This window comes from Solea senegalensis, linkage group LG19 (assembly GCF_019176455.1).
Source record: "Solea senegalensis isolate Sse05_10M linkage group LG19, IFAPA_SoseM_1, whole genome shotgun sequence".
Classification (NCBI taxonomy): domain Eukaryota; kingdom Metazoa; phylum Chordata; class Actinopteri; order Pleuronectiformes; family Soleidae; genus Solea; species Solea senegalensis.
The window spans coordinates 1584841-1596587 of NC_058038.1; the positions used below are offsets into that span (position 1 = coordinate 1584841).

Below are 11747 nucleotides of genomic sequence, written 5' to 3' on the forward strand. Positions count from 1 at the left end.
GCCAGCTCGCCGGAGCACCGGAGCTGGTCAGCGGTGGTGAGGTCTCCGGTCTGATACAGCAACATACAGTTTATTCAGCGCGCCGCTGGCGATCAGCGGTGGCGATCAGCTGATCGCCAGCGGCAGTTTAGGCTATCAGTGAAACAGAGAGTGTAGCACCGCTGCACAGAGAGTGTGCAGCGGTGTGTGCAGAGTGTGTTTGCCTGTGTCTCATTTGCATGTAAAGGGACCATGCACGAAAACCGAGCGTTCTGAAAGGGGCGGGTTTAGCAGGGTTATTGAACTACTATGATTCTTCATCCTTATGGTAGTTTAACCAAAGCATGTCACTGACATGTTCATTAGGACACCACGGAACTATTTTAATGGGGGAAATAGGGTATAATATGTCCCCTTTAAGTGGTTACATTAATCACATCATTTACAGTGCTAAATCTCAAATTACGTCAGCTCGTGGGACTTAACTAACGTTACTCCTTTATTAAAAGTTAGGAGAACATTCCAACATGAGCATTATTTGGCTACAGTGAAGAAAAAAATCAGTTTGACATTAAATTAATGTCATTAATATGTTTCATAATATAATACGGCTTGCCAACTGCAGAGCAAGTAAGCGAGTTAGTGCCCAACTGCAGCAGCAGGACAGGTCAGGTCAGGTGCCATGTGCCAGCCAGCAGCTAAACATGTAAACATACGCTCTCAGTACGTTAGCCTAGCGCTTAGCTAATAGCTAAGCGCTAGCGCTTCATAACAGCTAACCCTTGGGTTAGGGTTAGGGTTAACCCGCTAACCCTCTGCCCCCTGCCCCCCCCCTTCTATGCATCGGACCTCTCTTATGTTCTGAAAGAAATCGACAGATGACACTCTAACTAGGTGAATGTTGGACATTACTAGTAGAAGACCTAACACAGGTTTTCACCAAATCACTAGGGGGGATGGGAAAAAGAGTTGGGAGAGCAAATATCAGAAGAAGAAAGGTACACATACACATGGTAATGTGTAAATCGCAGTGCACGGCCACCAGCTCCAGGGTCTGGAAGGGATTCAATTGGAAAAACATTGCCAGATTTTTTATAACCCCCAAAATTAGGAAGGAAATGGTTTCCACACAGAAGGCGTGCTGGAGAATGTGTGGGCAGCTAAATGCAGATCACACACACATATTCTGGTCTTGCCACAAATTAAATGGGTACTGGGACCAAATATGGCAGAATCTGAAAAAAAATATGGGATACCAGATACCCAAAACTTGTAAGATTATGTATTTGGGATATTGGACACATGACATAGTACTAAAGGAAGACAAATATTTAGTTAAAGTACTTTTATCAGCAAGCAAAAAATCAATCACCAGACTGTGTTATAAAATGGAACCGCCAACTGGGGAGCAGTGGGTGTGCACTGTCGAGGAAATATTTGTAATGGAGAGACTCACGCACAGAGTAAGACTACAGGAAACACAATTTGATGAAAAATGGAAAAAATGTACTGACTACAGAGGACGCCACCACAGGACACTAAGACCATTATAATGAGAAAGGGACGGATGATTGCAATAAATGTCTTGTTTTCTTTCTTTATTTTTTGCCCTGTGACTGTAACTGTTGAAATTAATAAAAAATAAGTTATAAAAAATAAAAATAAGATAAAATAAATAAAATAAAAATAAAACTAGTACCGCAAGTGGTAATGAACGGGTTCAAGCTCGAGGGCTCGCGAATATCTGTGCGCCCACGTCGACGCGAGTCCTCTAGCTCATCTCCCGTTCATTCACCGCTTGTGGTATTAGTTATTTTCAATCCTAGTTATTTTCAGCTCGGACTATTTTCAGCGTCCCTGTGCTAAGTTAGAGGGCACTTCCTGTTTAAAATAGCCAACTTCCTGTTGGGTGACAGGTGTGTCCGTAAACGTGTTCAAGGATGGTCCCTTGACTCGCATATTAAGTTTCGTGAAGATTGGACAATGTTAGACTTTACTTCCTGTTTCAGGAGTTCTACTTCCTGTTGGGAGGTCATCATTTACAGACATGTTCCAGACGGGTCTGAGGTCTCACATATCAAGTTTCAAGTGGATACAACAATCCCTGTTAGAGCAGCATGAAAAACTGTAAATGTAATTTCGTCTGCCGTCACCAGGGGGTGCTGATTTTGACATGGAATATTTTTAAATAGATTTGTATGCAGCTGCCTCCATCATGTGGCGAAGGAAGGTACTACATGAAAATGAATGAACAAATGAACCACTCAGTGAATCCTTTGCAGTGTTGCCATGGCAACACCGTCGAACGATTTGTTATCATATTCCGCACGCATCATCTACCATGTGCTTTGAGTGTTTTCACCAATTTTGAGTTTGATATGATGAACTCTGTAAAAGTAATTACCGAAATTGTGAATTTGTTGTATTTTCTGTTACCACCAGGAGGCTCTGTTCCATCACAAAGTTATAAGAGTTTGTTGTGTGTTGCGAAGAATCGTGATTTTTGCAACTTTGCTGCCCTTTTTCTTGTACGCCATGATACTTATTGAAAATATTTTGATACTTTTGGATCCTCAACTTGTCCACAGTGAACCCACCAAGTTTGAAGGTGATCCCATGAAAGTTGTAGGACAAGTTTGTTCAAATACCATTGGTGCGAAATGGCCAAAATCGTCAAAAAATGTACTTTCAATCCAAGATGGCGGCTTTCCTGTTCGTTTTAGAGCATAGGCTACACTTACTTTTTTGACCGTCCCGACCTAAGGAATGTGTGTACCAAGTTTTGTGCATTTCACATCAACACTATGTATTTAGATGTGTAGAGAAACTGAATGCTATACAGAAAATATGAATTGTATTTACAAAAGTGGCTTATGCCGCTAATTATTACACAGAATTTGACTACTGCACTTTAGGTAGAGGTAGTTAAAACAGCAGTTAACACAGTTTTTTACAGTCTGACTGCGGTTGGAATGACGACCTACCAAGAAATTATTCCTCTGCTCTACACTCGCCAGACGGGACTAAGGATCATGAAGGTATGAAAACACTGTGGGCACTGTTGACTTCTACCTTTAAATGACATCAATTAGAGAAAAAATTGATCATCTTCTCCCTCATATTGGGACTATATCTAATCTTCCCTTTGTTTCTAAAATCTTAGAAAAGTCAGTTGCTAATCAATGATGTGAATATTTGCACATTAATGGCCTGTTTGAAGATTTTCAGTCAGGTTTTAGATTAAACCATAGCACAGATACAGCGCTAGTTAAAGTTAGTAACAATCTTCTCTTGGCTTCAGATAATGGTCTAGTTTCTTTACTTATCCTGTTAGATCTTAGTGCCGCATTTGTCACCATTGATCATAATATTCTACTGCAGAGATTGGAGCAGACTTTTGGGGTCACAGGTGCTGCCCTCTGCTGGTTTAAATCATACTTATCTGAGAGATTCCAGTTTGTTCATGTTAATGATAAAGCTTCACTGCAAACATAATTGTGGAGTTCCACAAGGCTCAGTGCTTGGGCCTATACTTTTTACCTTATATATGCTTCCTCTAGGGAATGTTATTAGGAAGCACAACATACACTTTCATTGTTATGCAGATGACACACAACTCTATTTATCAATGAGGCCGGATGACATAAATCAGGTTGTTCAACTCCAGGAATGTCTCAGAGACATTAAGTCCTGGATGACCTGTAACTTTCTACTTTTAAACTCAGAAAAAATTGAGGTCATTATACTCTGCCTCAGAGAAAAACTCTCTGATCGCATTGTCACTTTAGATGACATCACCAGGGCTTCCAGTTCCACTGTGAGGAACCTTGGAGTGCCTTTTGACCAGGAAATGTCATTTGATTCACACATAAAACTAATTTCCAGAACAGCCTTCTTCAACCTGCAGAACATTATTAAAATTAGAAACAGTCTGTCCTTACAGGATGCTGAAAAACTAGTTCATGCTTTTGTTACATCTAGATTAGATTACTGTAATTCCTTATTATCAGGATGTTCCAACAAGTCTGTTAGAACCCTTCAGTTCATTCAAAATGCTGCAGCACGAGTTCTGACAGGAACTAGAAAGAGAGACCATATAACTCCAGTGTTAGCTTCTCTACACTGGTTCCCCGTACAATTTAGAATTCAATTTAAAATCCTCCTCCTCACGTACAAAGCATTTAACGGTCAGGCCCCTTCATACCTTAAAGTCTTACCTTATCACCCTAACAGACCACTTAGGTCACATATTACAGGTTTACTTGTGGTTCCCAGAGTCTGTAAGAGCAGAATTGGAGGCAGAGCCTTCAGTTACCAGGCTCCTCTCCCGTGGAACCAGCTTCCAATGACAATTTGGGAGGCGGAGCCTCTCTCTGTATTTAAAGTTTGACTTAAAACTTTCCTTTTTGATAAAGCTTATAGTTAGAGCTGGTTCAACCTGGACCATCTCTTAGTTATGCTGCTATAGACCTAAACTGCTGGGGGATTTTCCTGTGGTGCACGCACATTCACTCTCTCACACTCAGGGTATGAATATGACTTTTTGTCATTAACCTTGTCTCTTTCCCTCCCTAGTTTGTGTCTTTCCTTCCTTCCTTCTCTCTCTCTCTCTGTATTCTCATCTTGCAGGTTGCAGAATCAAGATCCAGTTTACGAGGCTATCCATGTCATACATATCATCACCATTATTATTGTGCTATAATTAAAAGTCGATATCATTGACTGTATAAACTTGTAATTTGATACAGTGTTGTTAAGAGGGAGTTTTTTTCTCTACACTGATGCCTAGTGCTTGCTCATTGAGTGAACTGTTGGGGTTCTCTGCTCTCCTTGATGTTGTGTATGTACAGTGCCTTGAGATAATGTATGTTATGATTTGGCGCTATACAAATAAAATTGAATTGAATTGAATTGAATGAATGCAGTAGCGTACCATGGGGTATAAACTCACCTCCCAGTTCACTCAGTGCCAGATTGATGTCTCCAGTACTAGTCTCTCCAGCGATTGATTCCCTGGTGCTGACCCTGCCTGTCCCGACCTGTCTGCTCTGTCTCTGCCCTGATCTACTTTGCCTTCTGCCCCCGACAACAGATTCTGCCTGCTCCCTGCTTGACTTATGCCTGCTTGTTCCTGTGGCAGAACAGCCCTGCACTGGACCTGTCATCTCCAACCAGAGATCTCCAGTGAACCCAGCTTCGCTGAACTGTGTTAAATTAAACGTCATTGCCAACTGTCTGCCTGTCTCCGGGTACTGCATTTGGGTCCTCACCTGACCTGTTACAGTACAATCTGGCCAGACAAGGACCCGGCACACAACCCTGAGCCGATGGCCCACCTAGGATGGGACAGGTCGTACTCAACTGTGGGGAACGACCGAGTAGGAGCAACACACCAGCCTGCTCCTCCTTCCACGCGTTCGCTGCCAAGCTCCACAAGGTATTCGGGGTGGCAGTGTCCAGTAAAAGGTCGGGCTCACCAGTGAGGGAGGAGGTCAGTCATACAGCTAAACCCTCCTCCAACCTGTGCCCCTTGTGTCAAGCATAGCTACTGCTGCGCCAGGGTTCTCAGACCCTCCGCTGCATGACGTCTCAACACCAGTTTTCCTGGTCCGAACAACTGTTGTGGGTCGAGTATGCCCACAACACCTTAACCACCACTTCAACGAGCCTCATCCCCTTCCAATGTGCCTATGGCTTCCAGCCGCCCCTGTTCCCAGCTCTGGAGAGAGAGAGCGCAGTCCCTACAAGGGGACTGTATGGGCTGATCCATGGGTTCCATGTTGGCCCCATGCTAACTGACCATGTTGGTTTAATGCAGGATTACACTAGGTGTTAGGTGGGCTCCACCGGGGTAAGATATGCAAGACCCATCTTGGTCCCAGCTTTTAGTCCTATGTGGGTCCTAAATCGGGACAACATGAGCTGAAACATGGGTTGCAAGTGGGATTGTCATGTGTAATCCTGGTTTAAACCCACATGGGCAAGCGTGTTGGTCGCATGCAGTGTAATCCTGGGTTTTAGGCAGGATTACACTAGGTTTTAAGTGGGCCCCAACTGGGGTAAATACACAAGACCCATCTTGGTCCCAGCTTTAAGATCCAGTTGGATCTCAGTCTATTCTACCACACTGACCAGATGAAAGGATTGTTCAAATAAAATGATACCTACCTCCCTCATTCACAAACCTCTATGTAAACATGGAACACAGCACTTTTACACATTTACACACAAAACCCCAGGCAGATGTGCTGCTGTAGACAGTTTACAGGATAATACCGCAATACATGAACTGATGTGCGCCATCAAATGATAATCTGTTGGATAATATATGTTGGGATTATAACTAAGGGATTGATATATGAGATATATAAGTAAGGATTGAATTTAAAAAATGGCCACATTCTCTGATTTCAACTTTTTATTCCAGAATATTGTAAATCAACAGATTTATTGGTCAAAAAGAAAATGGTTCCAGAAAAACAATCTAACAGTGTCAACATTTTGCAAACCTTTTAGCCAACATTGGCAAGAAAACAATGAAAAAAAAAAAAAAAAAGTTAGCCTCAGCACTCACTCATTCTACGACTGCTCAGTACGCTTTAATTTGGCACGTGCTGTCTGGCTGCTCTTCGTCCTCCTCTGTCTCTTGCCCCAGTAAACCATTTGGACAGTGCCTTCTCTGCTTCCTGCTGGTTCACCTTTGCCATCAAAGAATTCTTCTTAAGAGCCTCTGGAAAACAAATTTTGTTGACAGTATAAGCTAACATTAAAAACATATTCTCTTTAAACACCATTTAGAATTAGGCAATGTCCAACTTCAGGGCCATATTGGCAAAAGTATGAAGGATATGATGGATAATCGTCATGGATTTTTAGCACAAGAAAATATTTCTGAAGTACTTGAATTTAAAACATTTTATTATAATAGTAATACTACTATGGCCATTCCTGTCACGTGCAACAAACTGCTTCCTGTTTTGAGGGTCTCTCTTCCAGGAATAACTTGTAGGGCTCCTGAGAGGCTCTGCAGCCGTTGTTAATCGCTGCGTGCCAGTTGGATCTCTCACTTGCAATCGCCTCCCAGTTGTCCAGGTTGATGGAAAGATGTGTAAGATCCCTCTTAATGACATCATTAAAAACTAAGGTGGGGGCATCTCTATTTGCGGAGGGCATTGGCTAATAAGATTTTAGGGAGGCGAGTGTCATCCAGTCGATGAACTAGTGCAGTGCCCGTCCAAAATCTGTTTTGATGTGTGTTTTTTGTAATTGTTGGTTTGGTGTGTTTGAATGCTCATTGTTACTATTGCACAGCAAATGTTCAGTGACATTTTTATTTGTGTATGGTAGAAAGCAAATAGTGATACTGTCATAATGTCATACAATAAATGTGGAAAATTGAACTACATGGTTGCATAACAGTTGGTTGGTTTTCACTGGGATGCAGAGATAGAGTTCAGTGGGGTGACAGCTGCAGGAAAGAAGCTTCCTCTTAACCTGCTGGTTCAGGTGCGGAGAGACCTGTAACACCTCCCAGAGGGAAGTGGGGTGAACAGTCTGTGGTTGGGTGCACTGCGTTAGTCATCTGCCTCAGCTTGATGGCGTGTTGTTTGTTGGCGTGTGCAGCCTGCTTATCCTCTGCATTTGTCGGCTGACTCAGCTTGACAGCGCCTTGTCTCACTCAATAGTGCTGTGCGAGTGAGAGGGGGTGTGGCTAAAAGTAGAGTGGCGAAAGCCAACATGTGCTTCATTTAGCAATATATTTAAAGATATCTTTGCATTACTTATCCAAACAACGTCAAACTTGCCACTGCACTAACTCGTGCTCGTAGCAAGACACCTGTCAAGTTTGAAATCTCGGTTTGAGAGATATTAGAGTAACACACAGACAGACAATTTATAGATAGATGTGCCCAGACCATCTGATATGGTATTGGCCGAGGATGGTGTACAGCTCACTGGAGCCTGTTTTCTCCAGTATGATTGAGTTCACTCATAATCATAATTAATATATAATAGCTTTGTTAGGTGTGTACGAATAATCATAAAATAAAATGATGCACATTGTTTCACATTAAAAGGCCCAATACCACTAAAAGTAATAACTGATGCACATTACTGAAGGCTTCCATAGTACAATGTAGGCTTCAGATTTGACAGAATGATATCCCTTACATTTTCATCTCGTGAGACATTTTTCCTCCAATTTACTTAAATTTGAAAATGCCATTGTGCTTAATCACTTACTGGTGCGTAGTCAAAAATGCGAGTCCATAAATTGAAGGGAGGACCGCACACAGAGATGGAATTTTCTTCAAAAAAATGTTTCTATTTGTTATTTCTAACTTCTCTAATTTACTTACCATACACAACGTTGAAAAGACGCTTAAGAAGTCCTTAAACTTCTTTTTTCCGTGACAGCCAAACATGTTATAGTCCAATGCCAGCTGGTTTGACAGAACATATTTCATCATTCTCCTTGTTGCATCATCCCTTACTTGTGCCCCCTATATCTGCAACCATGGCAACCGAGAGATGAGGGCCAAAAGGAGGAAAAAAGGCTTACATTAACTGTCAAGGCCATGAAGTCAACTAAACATTTAAAGTTGTAGCCTTTATGTAATTATGTACTGTAATGTAATACATATTTTTATTTTGTAGGCTAATACAAATCAATTAGGAAAACTTACAACAGCAGACATAAGACTGCGCTCCCCTAGTTTCTCCTCGAGAGCCTCAACATCTGCTTGAGTTTGCAGCAGGAAGACCACTCCATCAGGAACCTCCATGACTGATGCATCTTCCTTCTTCAGCAGGACATTTAGCATCTTACCATGAACCTTCTGGGTCTCCTTAATTTCTTCTACAATTGTAAGAAGTTTAGAGAACATGGCTTTACAACTGGGGCTTGCAACCCTGTGGGCAATGGGGCTGGCGATTCGCTGGGCAGTGGGGCTGGCGAACTGCTGGACAATGGAACTGGCAACTCGCTGGGCAGTGGGGCTGGCGACCTGCTGGACAGTGGAACTGGCAACTCGCTGGGCAGTGGGGCTGGCAGCTGGGCAGTGGGGCTGGCGAACTGCTGGACAGTGGAACTGGCAACTCGCTGGGCAGTGGGGCTGGCGACCTGCTGGACAGTGGATCTGGCAACTTGCTGGGCAGTGGGGCTGGTGATCCGGCTAGTCATTTTATTTGCTTCTAGCCTGAGGTGTTTTTCTGGGGGAGTGGGTGGAATTTCATCCTCTGTATCAGAATCCTCACTTGATTCTAGTTGTTTGCTCTGACTCTGGAGTGTTGCCCTTGCCCTAGAGAGGTTAATATGAAGATATATAAGGTAAACCATACCTACAGCCTCTATGGAAATTACCATTAACCTGTATCCCCCCCAAACACTTACTTTCTCTTTATCAAGCTATCTTCAGTGTCTGTCAGGTCTGATGTATACTCGGCTTGATGTAACTTTACCCTGGCCTCTGCATAAGTAGCTGTAAAATACAATGACACAAAATAAAAGGAGTGAAGCAGATATTAAAATAGAACTAGATTTCCATAAGCATTTAAAGTAGGTGTCATGCATCACAATATTCAAAGCAGGGATCTTGTAACTTACTTGTAACATGTTAATAGAATATTATCCGTCATGGACCGTTTTTTTTTCATGATGATGAAAAAATCTGAGGGCCATCTATCACTTTGACAGATTGTAATTACCACTCCTGCCCAGTTGGTGGTGAGTGCGCCATCCTAACCGCATTCCTTTGACGTTTCACAAATGATTTCACAAATTTCAGAAATAAATGCGATTTTTTTTTTTTTTTCTCTTGACAATTAATTTTTTTGACAGCTGCGATTAATACTCAGGTATTATACTTAATATGAAGCAGATGTCTAATCTGCAGAGGGATAGTATGGTTGCAGGTATCCAACCAAACAAAAAAGAGCAGACTTACAACTATCATTGAAATGAATGAATCAAGTTTGGTGTGATATTGCTTGTTTGGAATGACGATCTGCGGCTACACCAGCCCCTGACCAATTAGCTCAGAGAACCATAGAAAAAATCAACACAAAAAATAAGTTGGGCATCACAGGGGTTTAAAGTAAGTAAAGGAAATAGAGCAGTAGTTAATGAGGAAAATCAAAGTTACCTGCATTTTCCATCACACGCACATTATATATAATCCAGTTTTGAGCTGGTGGTGTGCCCTCTTTCACAGCCTTGGTCACATTGAGCAATGTGGCTGGTGGCCACCAGCATAATTTTCTGTCAGCACCCTCGAACCACTCTGATGGAATGATGTCCACCTTCTTGTAGCCACCAGGGTCAATTTCGTCTACAAACTCCACCACACTGAATGAGGACATCTTGCAAAGTTCATCATGTTATGTGCTGTGTAGCTGAGGCAAAGCCACAAACTTTTCCCTAAGAGGAAATAACAGCAGTGGTTTAGTGAAGTCGGTTACTGGAGCACTGGCAAGTTGACCAGACAGTTTTGATAGTAAACAAACTGCAAGACACGTCAAATCAATGGGGTAGTTGAAAAAACATGCCCCTGTCTCAAAAAGTTCATACACTACATGTGTTTCTCCATTGGAATGAACAATGTTGCTCACAATTGCAACTCTGCCCCCCAATTCAAAACAATTGGAACCACTGGAGTTTGAGATTATTGTGTCTTTGAGTTTATACATCTTATATTGAACACCCTGATGCATGGGAAAATCTGTTGGCAGTGGTCCAGATGCATGGGGCTGTTTCAGTTCAACACCATCAGGCACATGTCTTTTGACATGTGAAGAAATAATTGCCTTTCATAGACACGTCTGACAATTTGTTGCACAGGACCCTGTGGTCTTCTCACCATTTTTTTCAACTGTCCCAAATAATTTTCAAAGGGAAAACATGAAACTGAATCCAGGGGGCCATATTTTTCAGCATCATCTGCTAAATGATTGTGTGTATTGTTAACCAGAAATTTAGTCCCATATATCTTAGCAAAGTTGTTAACAAAGAAACAATTTTCTGGCAAAACCACAGAATTCCCTACACAGAGGAGACAGAAGTATTCTCATAGCACAGGACAAAACCAGGAAGCTTCTGTAATGTTGATTAGGCAATCTTTGAAAAAGCACAACTGGTCCTGTATATAATAAGAACTGCCTGAATTCTGTAGCCTTCCACTGGCTGTACTCGGGCAAAGATCTTGGCTTTCTGGAGAAGCTATGGGGTAAGCTTTGTCTACACAGTTTATTTTATTTTATTTTTATTTTTTTTTAACCTGTCCTGTCTAGTACCCAGGGCATGTAATATGATTTACTGCATGCCTGCATGAGTCTGGGATACTCATAACTGCAGTATTTTTATTTATTCGTTTTATGATTATGTGTTGCGGGCAGCCGGACCGGACAGGGGGACAGGGAGTGGACTGACAAGGGGATGGGGAGTGAGCGGGGAGGAGGAAGGGAGGGGGAGTGAGAGAGAGAGAGAGAGAGCGAGAGAGAGAGGGAGAAAAAAGAAGAGAGAAGGAGATCGAGAGTGAGAGAGAGGGAGAGCAAGGTGGACAACAGTATAATACATGGGTTAGTACCATTAAATTGAAATTATATAAAGTAGACAGAACATACCTGATAAGACAGAACCTAGGCAACTTAAGGGTGACATTAGTGTGTTAGTAACAGGTTAATAACACTGAACAGTTGAAATTATTTAGCGTATACAGAACATACTTTCAGATACAGTTTATATAGTAATTGTTAACGACCACATCAAG

General features: G+C 42.1%; 1 long non-coding RNA gene across 1 annotated transcript; it reads right to left on the reverse strand.

The window, feature by feature from the left end:
* Positions 1-6547: 6547 nt before the first annotated feature.
* LOC122785602 lies at positions 6548-8881 on the reverse strand. Its single transcript, XR_006362308.1, has 3 exons — positions 8667-8881; positions 8340-8489; positions 6548-6709 (listed from the first exon to the last, which is right to left on the reverse strand). It is a non-coding gene; the product is annotated as an uncharacterized LOC122785602 (long non-coding RNA).
* Positions 8882-11747: the final 2866 nt, after the last annotated feature.